Source organism: Astatotilapia calliptera, chromosome 10 (genome assembly GCF_900246225.1).
Source record: "Astatotilapia calliptera chromosome 10, fAstCal1.2, whole genome shotgun sequence".
Taxonomy (NCBI): domain Eukaryota; kingdom Metazoa; phylum Chordata; class Actinopteri; order Cichliformes; family Cichlidae; genus Astatotilapia; species Astatotilapia calliptera.
In genome coordinates, this window is record NC_039311.1 from 19,043,556 (window position 1) to 19,057,141 (window position 13,586).

A 13,586-nucleotide genomic window follows, 5' to 3' on the forward strand; every position below is an offset into this window, starting at 1 on the left:
ACCTGACGTTTTAACGTGAGTTACTACAAACAGGTCAATCTGCTGTCTCACGGCATGCACTTGTCTTGCGTGTACACGTCAGATCCGTGCAGGTTTTGACGTCCGTTTCTCGTGCAGGCCCACGTCATCACGCTGCCAGCTGATCGGAGTGGGAAGCCGGGTGTGTGTCTCGCCTGGGTGTGTGTGAGAGTGAAAGAGAGAGAGAGAGAGGCAGAGAGACACAGAAAGAGAGAGAAGGTGGGGGGGGGCAGGAGTTGTGTAAAAGGGGCTGAAGTCCTGCGCTGTCTTCTCCGCTGCTGCTGCTGCTGTGTGCTCCACACACTTAAACGCTGTCAAACGTTTCCGTAGCGCGGACGCAAATTTTTTCCACAGACAGCGACACACCCAGGCGGACTCCGCCGAGCAGTGGGCGAGGCAGCCTGAACTCCGCCGGACCGTTCAAGACGTGCCGGAGCGGGCAGGAGCGACCCGGCTGCTGTTGGTGGTCAAGGTGGGGCGTATTACTCAGTGTGTGTGTTTCTGCTGGCTGAATGCTTGCTCTTGTCAGCCTGGTTTAGCCTTTGGCGGCTTGATGACCCAGTTTACGTGGAAATGGCAAATGGGGATGCGTCCTTCTCATACTTTATTCAAGTGTAATTCACCCCTGCTGCGGGTTTTCCGCGAATCGGCGTCGTCAGATTGAGGAGGGCATGGATTTGATGTTTTAGGAGTTCTGGTTGTGAAGGCCTGTGTGTGTGTGTGTGTGTGTGTGTGTGTGTGTGTGTGTGTGTGTGTGTGTGTGTGTGTGTGTGTGTGTGTGTGTGTGAGAGAGAGAGAGAGAGCGAGAGAGAGAGAGAGAGAGAGAGAGAGCAGGCCCTCTAACACAGGGGAGCTCATAGGATTTATGAGCACCTTAGAAATCTGACATTTCATTTAAAAAAAAAAAAAAAAGAAAAAAAAAAAAAAGAAATCTGACATTTGGCCATCCCACCATAAGAACTTAATTTCCATAGGTGGGCAAGAGCTTTCCATTTATTTTATTTATTTACAGCCAGCAGCTGTAATACTGCATAAATGTGCAAATATTATATTAGTCATCTTTAGTCCTACATTAATACAGAAGAGAGCAAAAAAAGCCTCTACAAGCACACAGACAGCCTTAGTGAAAATGTTCAGAGCTGTTGTTTTTTTTTTTTTTTAAATTAATATTGATGTTTAACACGTCTGCCATGAGTGTAAAACTAAAGCGCATCCATCCAAATCAAAAGCTGGATTTGGAGGCTACAGCAACATGTCTGCGTTAAAACTTCACATTAAAAAGTGTCAGCACTCAAAGCCTTTTTAAAATCTGCTGAGTTCATAGCAGGCCAAGGAAAAAGCCTGCGCTCAAGTAGGGGATAGGTGAAAACCAGGATAACCGAGGCCGAGTCATTTCTCAGAAATGCAGTGACACCCGCCGTCATCTGGCACAGATGGGAAGATTCTTCAAGTGGAAGATGAGTTTATAAACACGACTTTGTAACTCTGGATGTTTATAAGGAGCAGGATAACATTCTTTAAGCTGCTGACGCAACAAAGCGTATGTAGGCCTTGCTGCCCAGGCCCTCCAGTCTCCTCATCTCATATATATATATATATATATATATATATATGTATATGTATAGGGTTTCCCTTCAGCCTGCCTCATTTGTATAAAACATCTTAAAAGCAAAGTGCAAATATGCATGGGATAAATGGTTAGAGGGCAAAGCTTGCTGTAGTGTCTGTTACATCGATGGAGAATGTCTTACATAATTGTGCAGCCAGAGTTCAGTGTGCCGGTAGGAATGCGCAATAGACTGTCACGAGCTGCATTTGTGCCATTGCAACCCAGAGTGTGACATAAGCTGCCCTGTCAGTGAGAATCACATGGCAATGACAAGATGTCCGTTAAAAAGCAACTCATCTGTGTTGTTTCCTTTGCATCCAGGCAAAAAAGAAAAGAAAGAAAGGAAAAAAAGCAACCTCCCCCTGTGCTGTGTTGCTGCCTTCATTTGCAGAAGTGAAGCCATCTTGCTCAACTTGGGCTACACCCTTCATTCCTACTGCGTGCCTTGTAAAGGGAGGATGGGGCAAGAAGGGATGTGTTATGTAGGTTCACTAAAGAAAAAAGAAAGAAAAGATCCAGCGCTTTAAAACAAAATGGCACAGACTGCCTGAGGACAGGCTTACAGGCCTCATGCTGCACATTACCATTTCCAGGCAGTGTCATGAATTCAGAGTGGCATTCAGACACTCCTGTTAGCAAATAAAACAGCCTACACTCCTTATTCGTGGTGATCTCAGGGTTAAAGTCAGATAGCCTTTAAAGTCCGGCAAACGGAGATCAGCAGAGTGTAAGAACGGGCCCTCTGCTCTATGAAGAGCGCTGCCAAAGCCACCGCCCTTTCTCTGTCTTTGTCCCCATTCCCAGTCTGAAATGTTCACTCTGTATTACAGACTACAATCTGGGACAGTAAACACTCTCAAGCAGGGCCACACCCACAGCAAAGGAATGCACCTGAATTGATATATGCAACAGATGCATAACGTTTAATTATCCTCCGTTTTCAGTCACTGAGGTGTAGCAGCATTCAAACCCCCGTCGCTGTCTCTCCAAACGTGGAGATAACTGCAGCAAAGTCACAGTCATGATCGAAGTAATCTTATCTCGACCCTGAGCGTAGAGGTCAAAGAAGTAGGCTCAAAGCATGGTAAGAGGTCTCTGTCTGTCTCACCTAGTCTCAACTTTGCACTGTATGTTTTTGTGTTTTCTCTTCCTCACCTTCAGCAAAATGTCCCACCCACATATCATGTAACTTCTCTTCTCTTCTCTTCTCTTCTCTTCTCTTCTCTTCTCTTCTCTTCTCTTCTCTTTCTGTTTAGCATAATTGTGGGCTAAAGTCTGATAAGAAAACCTCCTAAAGAGTTAAAATGTCAGCAGTTCCTCGGTTTGTACATGGTTCATTTACACCGTCCTGTTTACAACCATCATTTCTATTTCACGTCCTGCCCATTCAACTCCACTGTGTTTTTCCTTTTTCTTATCCCATTTTGCTGTGGCAGAGAATGCACATCGACGGTCCCAGATAAACTCAATCCTTTTTGTATTAGGCTGTTTGTTATCTGTATATAAGCCTGTCTCAAGGCCTTCGACAAAACCCCCCGGTTCTGTCTGCCTCCCTTTCTTGGATGATGCAGCCAGAAATAAAGAGAAGGGGGTGGGGAGGGTCAAACCTGACAGTGAAGCCTCAGCCTGGACAGTCCAGATGTAGATGAGTAGAGAGACAGGCGATGGGTAAGGAACAGAGCGATGGAAAAAAAGGAGTGGAGGAGACTATGCGAGCCCACAGCAGCCAGATGGAATTTCTAACATACGCAGCAGGAATGTCAGGAATGCAGGACAGTCTGATCTGACCAAGGGAGAGGGTGGAGAGGACAGACGAGTCAGGAAAGACAAAAAAAAGAAGTGGAGATATAGGAAAGAGTGGCACAGCAAAAGAGCCGGGAGACTCAACACTGGCTGGCTTTGTTAACATAAAAATACAGAGTCACTTTTCGTGGAGGGAGTGGCACGCAATGGAACAAATAAGCAATTCAGTTTCAATTTTGACGCTGTGGCAGTCATAGTGAACAGTTAACACTGCGAGTACTCCTGAGGGTGGCCCGGGGACTCGTACTGCACGTCCTCTTCACTGACTTCATTCAGAAACTTTTTTCCTAACTGCTAGTGGCTTGTTTCCAGAGATGCCAGTGTCAGTTTGTCAGTCTGTCATTCTGTTGATCCCGCACTTCCGCAAAGCCTGCAGTACAACAGCTGGCATGAAACTTGATGCGTGCATGCTAAGACGATAAAGTAAGGTGGTGAAAATTACTTTGGCTAAACGTCAGCACATTTACATTGTCACTGAGTGCCTTTAAACATAATGGTTTTAGTTTTTACTCTTATGAAAGACCATGGACCCCGCACACATTAAGAGGAGTCAGACTAGAATGAAAGTTGCTCAGTTGCACCTATGGTCCAAACTCACTGACTAGCATAATTTGTGACTGAGTTATTGGCCAATTCCCACACAACTGGATAATCCTACTTCCTGTCTCTTAGATTAGAATGACTATACTGGCCATTCTAAGACCACATAGTACAAAATGGACTTCATTTTTCATTCAATGTGACGTGAAAGTAGTGATTAAGCCCATAAAGTCAAAAAGAAAGCGTTGCAAAGTTCAGAAGTGGACGGCTGTTTTCCCCATAGAGTTCAATTGAACTAGAAGTGTTTTTGAAACCAGAGAAGTCGCCCTCTATCGGCCATTAAAATAATGCAGGTTTGAGACACTATCGTGTTGGCTTCACTTTTGAGACCTGGAAGATTCACCCATCTTTTATGCTTTTATGTCATTAAAATCATCAGTTGAGCTGATGGAGAGCATGTGCACAGGACTCCTGCCAGCCTAGCTCACACGTTTCTTGTGGGTTTCCTAAACACAGAAATGGAATAAAAGAAAATAGATATATGCCTTCTAGTCTTTCCAAATGTTATTAACCCCAATTGATCAAATTCAGATAATATGCTGAAGTTACAGCGCAACCTAGCGCTGGTCCTAAGGCTTTCTGTTAAAGGAATTCCACAAAGTGAGTTGCAGCAACGTGGCAACCAGAGACCACAGAAAATCAGCTAGAAACCTAATTCAAGAGATGCGGGCAAAATTACTGCTCATGACACAAAGTGGTTGGGTTAAACTTTCTCCACTTTAAGCTCCTGAAAGTGAAGGACACCTTTGACTGAAATATGTCAGGCTAATAAATAGAGGGCTACCTAGTGAACTGAAGCCTGTTCAGTACCCCAGTGATGATGACCAGCAACAAATACTAATGAGGGAACTTTTCATCTAGTGCACTGTCTCCACAGTTCTTATGGCGAGTGAGTGAATTTGCCTGCGATTGTCATGATAGCTGCTACATTTTGCAAATGTTTCCAACTGGTTCCACCTCTGACCATGCATGCTAAATTCTCCTAATGCGATGACGTCACTTTAACACTGATAACCATCAAACAATAATGGTACAACGCATGTAACACCGACTCGTGTTTAGCTAAAATCACTGGTAGCATTTAACATTTAGCATTTAGCTAGCATTGGTGCTCAGGATGTATCCTCCTGCTGCTGATTCATTCTCAGTGAATACACTTGCGCACTTGGAGAACGTGGTTGGTTTTGTTTCCTGGAGGCCAACTACAGCACAGCACTAATTAAAAGTCCTCTGTACCCCTAAAGAAAAATCAACTCCCCCCAGCGGCTATTGTATCTGTAAAACTGATGATTGCACAATTTAAGTTGCACAAAACGTCTTTCATGACCTTTTCTGCAGTGGAATTTAGTATCTATAAAACAATTGAAGGGCTTAGGAAAGCCATTAAATGGTCATGAAAAATAAATGCGAAGTCCACAGGTGGGGACAAAATGGAAGCAAACCAGGAAGAAGGAAGGCTTTTCTTTGCAATCGTCGCACTGCGTCACACCAGTCACATTGAATGTTTCATTTTAAATAAACAAATCAGACTGTTTACAAAAAAAGATAAGCTCGGGGTGTGGAGGTCAGCAATAATGTCAAATACTGAATCCTGAGAGATGGGGGCTGGGGTAGGGGGCACAGAGAGCCTAACTCCTGAAAGAGAGCAAAGGTGAAAGTCCTTTCTTTAAGATTCAAATGAACTAAAACCATTTCTGAGTAAATAAAGTAATCAGATGCCGTCTTTTTAAATCAAATATCTGACGCAGAATTGGGAGGGTACTTAAAAAAAAAGATAATACACTTCATTCCTGATACTTTTACCAGTGCACGTCATCGACGAGTCAGAACAGGCAGGCTGCTGACTCACCCACTTCAGAAAAAAATCTGACGTTTGACATGAGCATATCTGTCCTAGTGGCTGGTTTTCTGTGCACACCCAGTAGATTTCATGTCAAAGCTCTGTGCATGCATAGAAATGACCCCTCAACTTGATGTTTGAGTAAAATCCAACTCAGTTTGAGGCAAAATGATTTCTACCCATGACCACGTCTCTGGCATTTTCATAAATCTTGCTGATTGAGACCCGCACAGCCCCACCGTGCACAGTCCACAGGGCCGTGAACCACCTGAGATTATTCTTGCCCTCCTTACAGCAGGAATGTGCAGCATGTGTTACTCATCGTCGACGGGAGAAGTGGAGCATGTCCTCAGTATCTTAAGATCAACACAAAATTGCATTCTTTGAAGGCTAGAAAAACACTGAGCTACTTTACTTCGCATGTGTTTGGCTGCAAGTGGTTAGTTTTCAAACTCTCTGCATGTGTATTTACTTCTTTGCATCAGCTCGAAACGCTTTCCAAGCCCTCGGGTCTGCATTGGAGTGAAATTCAGAAATAAGTTACAAACTGTCAAAATTAAAAAGGAGAAGAAATAAAAATGTGGGGTAAAGACTAGAGCCAGTGTATTTACTCGGTAGTGCTGCATAAAGTGAAGTCAAGGCGGATGCATGTTTTTGGTTATGGCAAACCATTGTTTGGCCATTCACCCAAAACTACAAAGTAGATCTACAAAGTTCAGTAGGATTCAACCATTCCTATAAAGAAAAAAAAAAAAAAGTATATTTAGAGAGTTTCTAACTACTGAAAATACTTCTTTTGTTTCTGGCAATAGCTGTCATCTGGTCAGAAGATGCGTACCCCGAATATCTGAGTCGATTGATTATGACATTTGTTTTCTCAAATGAGTGTCATCTGGGTAACGTGAAAACAGCGAAAAAATCTGGCACACACTATTTGATAGACTGTACATAAAAGATGGCTGTCACACAATTGTTAGTGAAGTCATGTGGGAAACCTTAAGCAGTGGGTTTTGCAGTCACAGTTGTGTTTTAACAGCAAACATGACATTAGAAGCCAAAGTACTGTGGGTTTAATCTCTTTTGGGTAAGGGGACTAAGACTTGAAAAAAGTTATTAAGGCTGTAAATTCATGAGAAAAAGTATTACTATCATCATAGAAAAGGAAGCAAAGAATTATTTTTCCACAGACTTTAACACTGTTGCACTTCTTTTTTCATAGCCAGTGGATCTGCCCCCTCTGGCCATTAGAAAAAATGCAGCTTTACTGGACGCTACATCCATCTTCTATATACAGTCAATCGCCTGGACCATGCTTCTAGCAAGGCTGGAAAATTCTGTTTAGTTACTTTAATTTAGATATGAATCTTATCTTTGTTAGTTAACCTGCTTAAACCACGTAGTCAGCTGTACAGTTACAACATACCACTAGGTTAGATGACAGCTCTAATTTAGATGAGTTATAGTACAGGTGTTCTCTGGAACACACCCAAACTTTTTTAAAACTTCAAAAACAAATATTTCTTTGGACTTCTGCAGGGTCTCTTCTCTCTTGTACGGGCTGTCTGCTCCTATTCAGCGCTTCTCGCTCATCCTTTGTAACCACGGTAACTGACAAAATTTCTTTTTTTTTCTCGTTCAGGAGGCTGCTCTCTGAATGCGAGCATCCTGTAACTAAAAGAATGTCTAAGAATTTCTCGCTGGCACTGTATATCGTGCAGAGGCAGCTGAGCCGCTGATCCGCTTGTCCATCCTGGTGATCTGACGCATGATCTTGTGTGCATCTCCCCGGGCACTTTTTTTCCTTTGCATATCAGCTCACTTCACCCACTTACTCACAGCTGATTGCACACACTGTGATTCGACTGCACCCACTTACTGTACGTGTGTGACTGGCTGTATGCCACCTCATGCCCACGCTACTAAAGCAGGGAGTTTGTAGGGGAAGTTAAACAATCTTTTCTTCTCTTTCTGCAGAAATACATGCACCTAAAGCCAGAGGAAGAAAGAGGAAGGAGTCACCATTTGCGCCTTAAAGCGGATTGTGCATCACTGCAGGCTCTCTCACGCTCGCCGGCTTCATACCAGCTGATGCACAGCAGTTCTTCACTGGCAAGCTTTATGTTTCTGTACACATGCTAAAGCTGCCAGCTGAAGAACTGCTCTGGCCAGCTCTGCTCCCGGAAGGCTCAAGAAGAGGAAGCAGATGACGGGTGATGGGAATTTGGCTGAAGAGGACTTTTATAACCTGTAAGATTGGACCAGAAACATTGTATAGATTATAGGCAGACATGTTATCCTTTTCCCACCAAAAACTGCTTGAATTGTGTTTTTTATGTCTTTTAATAAAGCACAAAATATTTTCTCAGATGTGTTGTTGCAGTCACGCTATAGACAATAAAGTGCATACCAGCACTGCATGTTCTCTCGTCCAAAAATAACAGCACACTCACAGAGAGGCACATGACTACGCAAAAATGTGTCACACCTAATGGCTTTTAAGTATCTGCTGATCCCATCAAAGGATCAGAGTAAATTAAGATGCTCTTTAAATGCTAAATTGTCAAAGCAAATTGGTTTCAGATCTGCAATAACTGCCCGGTCTTTGTTCTCATGTTAAGTCAACACGATGGCATTCAGTCAGGACTGTTTGTACCCAATTGGATTGCTGTTACATATAAACCAGAAAGAGAAGAGAAAAAAACTTCCCTAATGTCTGTTGTTCAGAGCCTAAAGGCATCACCAGCTGCTTTAAGGAATTCCTTCACAGTGTGTTCAAGGGTGAACTCACACGATTGTCAAACTGGGAGAGGCCCTGAAATTGAAAAAACTATGTATAGTAGAGCAAACTACTTATTTTTTTATGTAGAGGATAAAAATGTATAGTTGTTTCAGTTTTTCTTTCAGAGTTAGTAAGTTGATTAAAAACAAAAATCAGTCACATTATGCTGATGTAATTTTTCAGCAGTACTTCAAATATACATATGACTGGAAAGCACATTCAGCACATTTGGCAACTTTTTAAAGCTGAACGAGCTCCTGCGGTTTGTTGGGCTGAGAAATCCTGAGTATTTTGTTCCACGCTGACAAACAGGAATTTGAAAGACGAAAGTAGAAGTTGAGAGTTGTTAGCGCAAACAACTTGATGATCTTAGTGCAGTGTCATAAAATCACCACCAGATGTCAGGATGCTCTGCAAAAACTAACACGGCTGAGAGCGACGGGGAGCCTGATCTCACTGTAGGACAGATGTACACTGATGAGTCACCCATATAGTTTAAACAGTATTAATGAATTGCATCTTATTATGTTAGAAATTGCTAGAAGCAGATGATAGACGGAGAAGAGAGTAACTGTATGAGTCAGGAGTGGCATAGAAGGTATGTGAGGGTAGCATTTTTATTCCTCGTCCTCGTGTCCAAAATCTCGAGACAGAGTCTCACATTTTGATTGGTTCTCCAGGAGATCAGGTTAATCAGGTTTTTACCCAGCGCATGTGAAGGGGAGGCTTTTCGTTGTAGCTAGAAGAAGGTTATTCATAAGGAAAAGTTACAAGATAACGAAAGTGACGAGCTTTGCAGATTTCATCCACCATGACTGAAAATAGCGCACAGAAAATCAGGCGGCTCTATACTCCGAGAAACAGGAATTTTGTGTTTTTTAATTGCTATTTCTTTTAAGTTTTATTAGTTTTTATTTGTTATTTTTCAGATTTGCAAAGGGGGGTGGGGGTGCGCTGTGAAGTGTATGCGTCATAATTGGATAAAAATTGATTACATTGTCAAATGTGGCTCAAAAAAGTCTGCAAATCTATGGGTACGTCCAAACTGAAACCTAAAGCCTGCGGAAACCATGGTGAAATGAAATAAAAACAGGAGTATGTTAAGATTATCGCATGAGACCATGATAACAAATTTGAACTTCCTACTATCCTTATTGTATACTTAGCAAAGGCACTGGAAATATATTTAGCCTGTACATGCTAAATGACAAACCAGTAACACGCACAATATGTTAATCTAAGAAGCTTGGAAAGACTAGCTGTCAAAAAACACAGTATTAGCTACACATTTATTTCTTGGTCACCCTGGAGGTGGTGCAGGACATGTATGAGAACAGCGAGTCAGAGGTGAGGTAAGCAGTAGGAGTGACAGATGGGTTCAGGGTGGGGATAGAATTATATCAGACATCGGCTCTGAGTCTCTTTTTGTTTGCAGCGGTGATGGAAGTCTTTGTGGAAGAAAGGCCTGGAGACGTGGAGGTATGGTCTGGAGAAAGGATGAATAAAAGTTAGTAGAAGCAAGACACATGTGTGTGAATGAGAGGGAGACAGGTGGAAATCAGAGGGTTGGTGTGACAGAAGACGACCCGAGGGATTTATATCATATTTTTTGACACCATTGTTAGGTTATCTGCCATGAGCTGATCCAGTCAAATCTGTTTGCTCATTATACAGATTTATGTTTTTGCACAAGGTATGGAACTTTAAAACAGCATTAAGATATGATGTAAGGAAATCTCAGAAAGGTGTGAAAAAGTAAAGAAGTCATCAAACACTGACATATTTCTTTTTCATATTTCAACAACATTACAACTAGGGATGGGTATCGTTTAGGTTTTATCTGATACTGGTGCCAAATCGGTACTTTTGAAACGGTGCCGGTGCTTAAACGGTGCTCGAACCGGTGCTTAAAGAATGGAGAACACAAAATTTGTCCAAAAACCTCTCATGTTCAGCTGTTTGTTTGTTTTTTTTGTAAAAAGATAACAATGTTAGCCTTTTCTGCAGCTATGGGGCATATATGGTATCACTCTTGGCTGGAAGCAGTGCTTAAACAATGGAAAAAAACACAAACTTTGTCCAAAAACCTCTCATGTTCAGCTGTTTCCCACTTTTTCTTTGGTCATTTTAGCCTTTTTGTCCAGGGTGAAGGGAGTATCTGCCATCAAACAAGAGGACAGTCACATGTAGCTATGATGATGTTTGCTAGTTCACCTTACCTGCATTAATGTAATAACGTGGTTAGCCTACTCAACGTAAATTACACTCGAACAACATTAAGCGACTCACGCAGAGAAGAACGGCTGCTGCTGCATCATCATCCTCATCATTTCTGCTACACTGGCAGGGCTAGGGGCCAGGACTCTATTCTTTGGGTTTTTGGGGGATGTTGCTCCGGGTCCGATAACTGGCAACCCACCCGACGTGCACAGTGTGAGGTCTCGCAGCAAGCTATCAAATACGGCGCATTTCTGGGCTTTTTAAAAAAACGCTATGCATCGCCAGGTGTTTCATCGGATTCGAGGTGTTACAGTATCACAGTATCAGCTTAAAGCACTTGTTGCAGGCTGCTGAGTTTGCATATTTTGCTGTGAAGTACAGCCAGACTTTTGACCTCTTCGCCTTGGACATTTTTAATCTGTAGCTCTGCTCTAACTGAACTTACGTACCTGGCCCCGCCTACTATCCTCGGAAACGTAAAATGATTGGCTAGAAGTGTATCACAGCTCAGGAAAAAAAAGCACCGAAATAAAGCACCGAAATGTGCGCTGCTTTTCGGTCTGGTTACTACCGTTTATGTCAGAACCGGTGCCATCATGGCACCGGACACCGGTACCCATCCCTAATTACAACAGTGGATTATTAATGGAGATGCATCCATGTGCAAATACATGTTATTTTATAGGTGATCAACTTTTGGGTGATTAATCTAAGATAATGAAATTTTGATGACAATTTGTATCATATGAAGAGAAATGACTACATACTATAGTTAACTACACCTTCAAGGAACATTACTCTATTTTTACACTGTTTTCAGAGGGCTCTTTAGAATTTCTTTACAAGGTATATTCTATAAAACATGCAGTATGTCATGATTATTACATGATATTCTTACTGTTTGTACTGTGAAATGAATACAATCTGAATTCAAAAATAGTGTAATCATACATGCACATTCATAATATAATCTGTGTTAGACCCCTTAAATTAAGGTTAAAGTCAACACTTTGTGTTATGTTTGGACCCTACACCAATTTTCATTTATTGCACTGGCATACTTTTTATGACAAGTAACATTTTCAGTTTCAGTAATGAGTACATATACTCAAGTACCCTGATAAAAACACCTGTACATCATCTCCTGTCCAACCAGCCAATCATGTGGCACAGAATCCTGCAGCTATAGGTCAGAAGCTTAGCATGGGGACAGGATTATTAGCACCAATCTGATTTAAGTATTTCTCATTTGCCCATCAAGTCTGGATCAGGGGAATATCCAGACTTGATGGAGCTGACTGAAAAGCCACAATAACTCAGACATCTAATATTTACTACTGTGGTGAGCTGCCCAGAAACCATCTCTGGCTCACAGCATATATGTGTCTAGCAGCAAATGGGCTAACAGCAGGAAAGGTTCACATCAGGTTCCATTTCTGTGAACCAACAACCGAAATCTGAGGGTGCAGTGGGTCGACCGCACAGGTGAAGGCTGGCAAAACATTGCACTTCAGGATAAGCTCAGATTGCCAACAACATGAATCCATGAAGTCAACGTGCCTCATGTCAACAGTCCAGGCTTCTTTCCTGGCACACTCTGTGCCTCCGTAATAATTATGGCTTGAAATAAAAAGCCTATGAGTATTGCTGCAGACCATTTACATCCCTTAATGGAAGCTAAAGGGATACTTTCGGCATGATGCTGCACTGTTGAGTGAAACAAAAGTCATCTGCAGTGGTTTCGTCAACACGACAATGAGTTCAGTGTATTCTCCAATTACCAGCTGTGAGTCCAGTAGAAAACCTTTGGGACGTGATGCAGTGCAACAATAGACTCGAAGGAGCAATGTTCAGATGAAGAATCTGCATATTGTTATCATTTCTGATGAAGCACAATCACAAAAGCACATCTCCAACATCCTGTGGAATCCATGCCACCCAGATCCGAGGCTGTCTGGAGAGCAAATTGACGTCCTACCCATTAATAGCTTAGCATCCATAATAGGCAAGGCAAGGCAAGTTTATTTGTATAGCACAATTCAACAACAAGGTGATTCAAAGTGCTTTACAGAGACATTAGAAACAAGAACAAATAAAAAGCATGATTTAAAATTGATTAAAACAAGCAAATAAACTAACTAACTAATTAACAAACAAACAAACAAACAAACAAAACAGTATATAAAATCAAAACAGATAAAATCAGAACAGTAGATAAAATCAGTAGTTAAATGTAAGTTTTGAAATTTAAGCTTAAAGTGTGGATTTGGTGCTTTATTCAAATGCAGCTGAGAACAGGTGAGTCTTCAACCTGGATTTAAATAAACTGAGTGTTTCAGCTGATCTGAGGCTTTCTGGGAGTTTGTTCCAGATATAAGGAGCATAAAAGCTGAATGCAGCTTCTCCGTGTCTGGTTCTGACTCTGGGAACTGATAAAAGACCGGATCCAGATGACCTGAGGGATCTGGATGGTTCATACTGGGTCAGGAGGTCATTGATGTATTTTGGTCCTAATAAGTGAACTGCTTGTGCTTCTATGGCAATGACACACACACACACACACACACACACACACACACACACACACACACACACACACACACGCATATATTGCACATAGAACATTTCATTATATGCAAACTCAATGTGCTTAACACAGAACATAAAAAATAAAAGTATAAGATAAGACGTGAAAGCACTAGCACTTCGAGTATTGC

General features: G+C 42.0%; 1 long non-coding RNA gene across 1 annotated transcript; it reads left to right on the forward strand.

Moving 5' to 3' along the window:
* On the forward strand, positions 1–8,235 carry LOC113030991 (uncharacterized). Its single transcript, XR_003273671.1, has 2 exons — positions 1–490; positions 7,845–8,235. It is a non-coding gene; the product is annotated as an uncharacterized LOC113030991 (long non-coding RNA).
* The last annotated feature ends 5,351 nt before the right edge of the window (positions 8,236–13,586 follow it).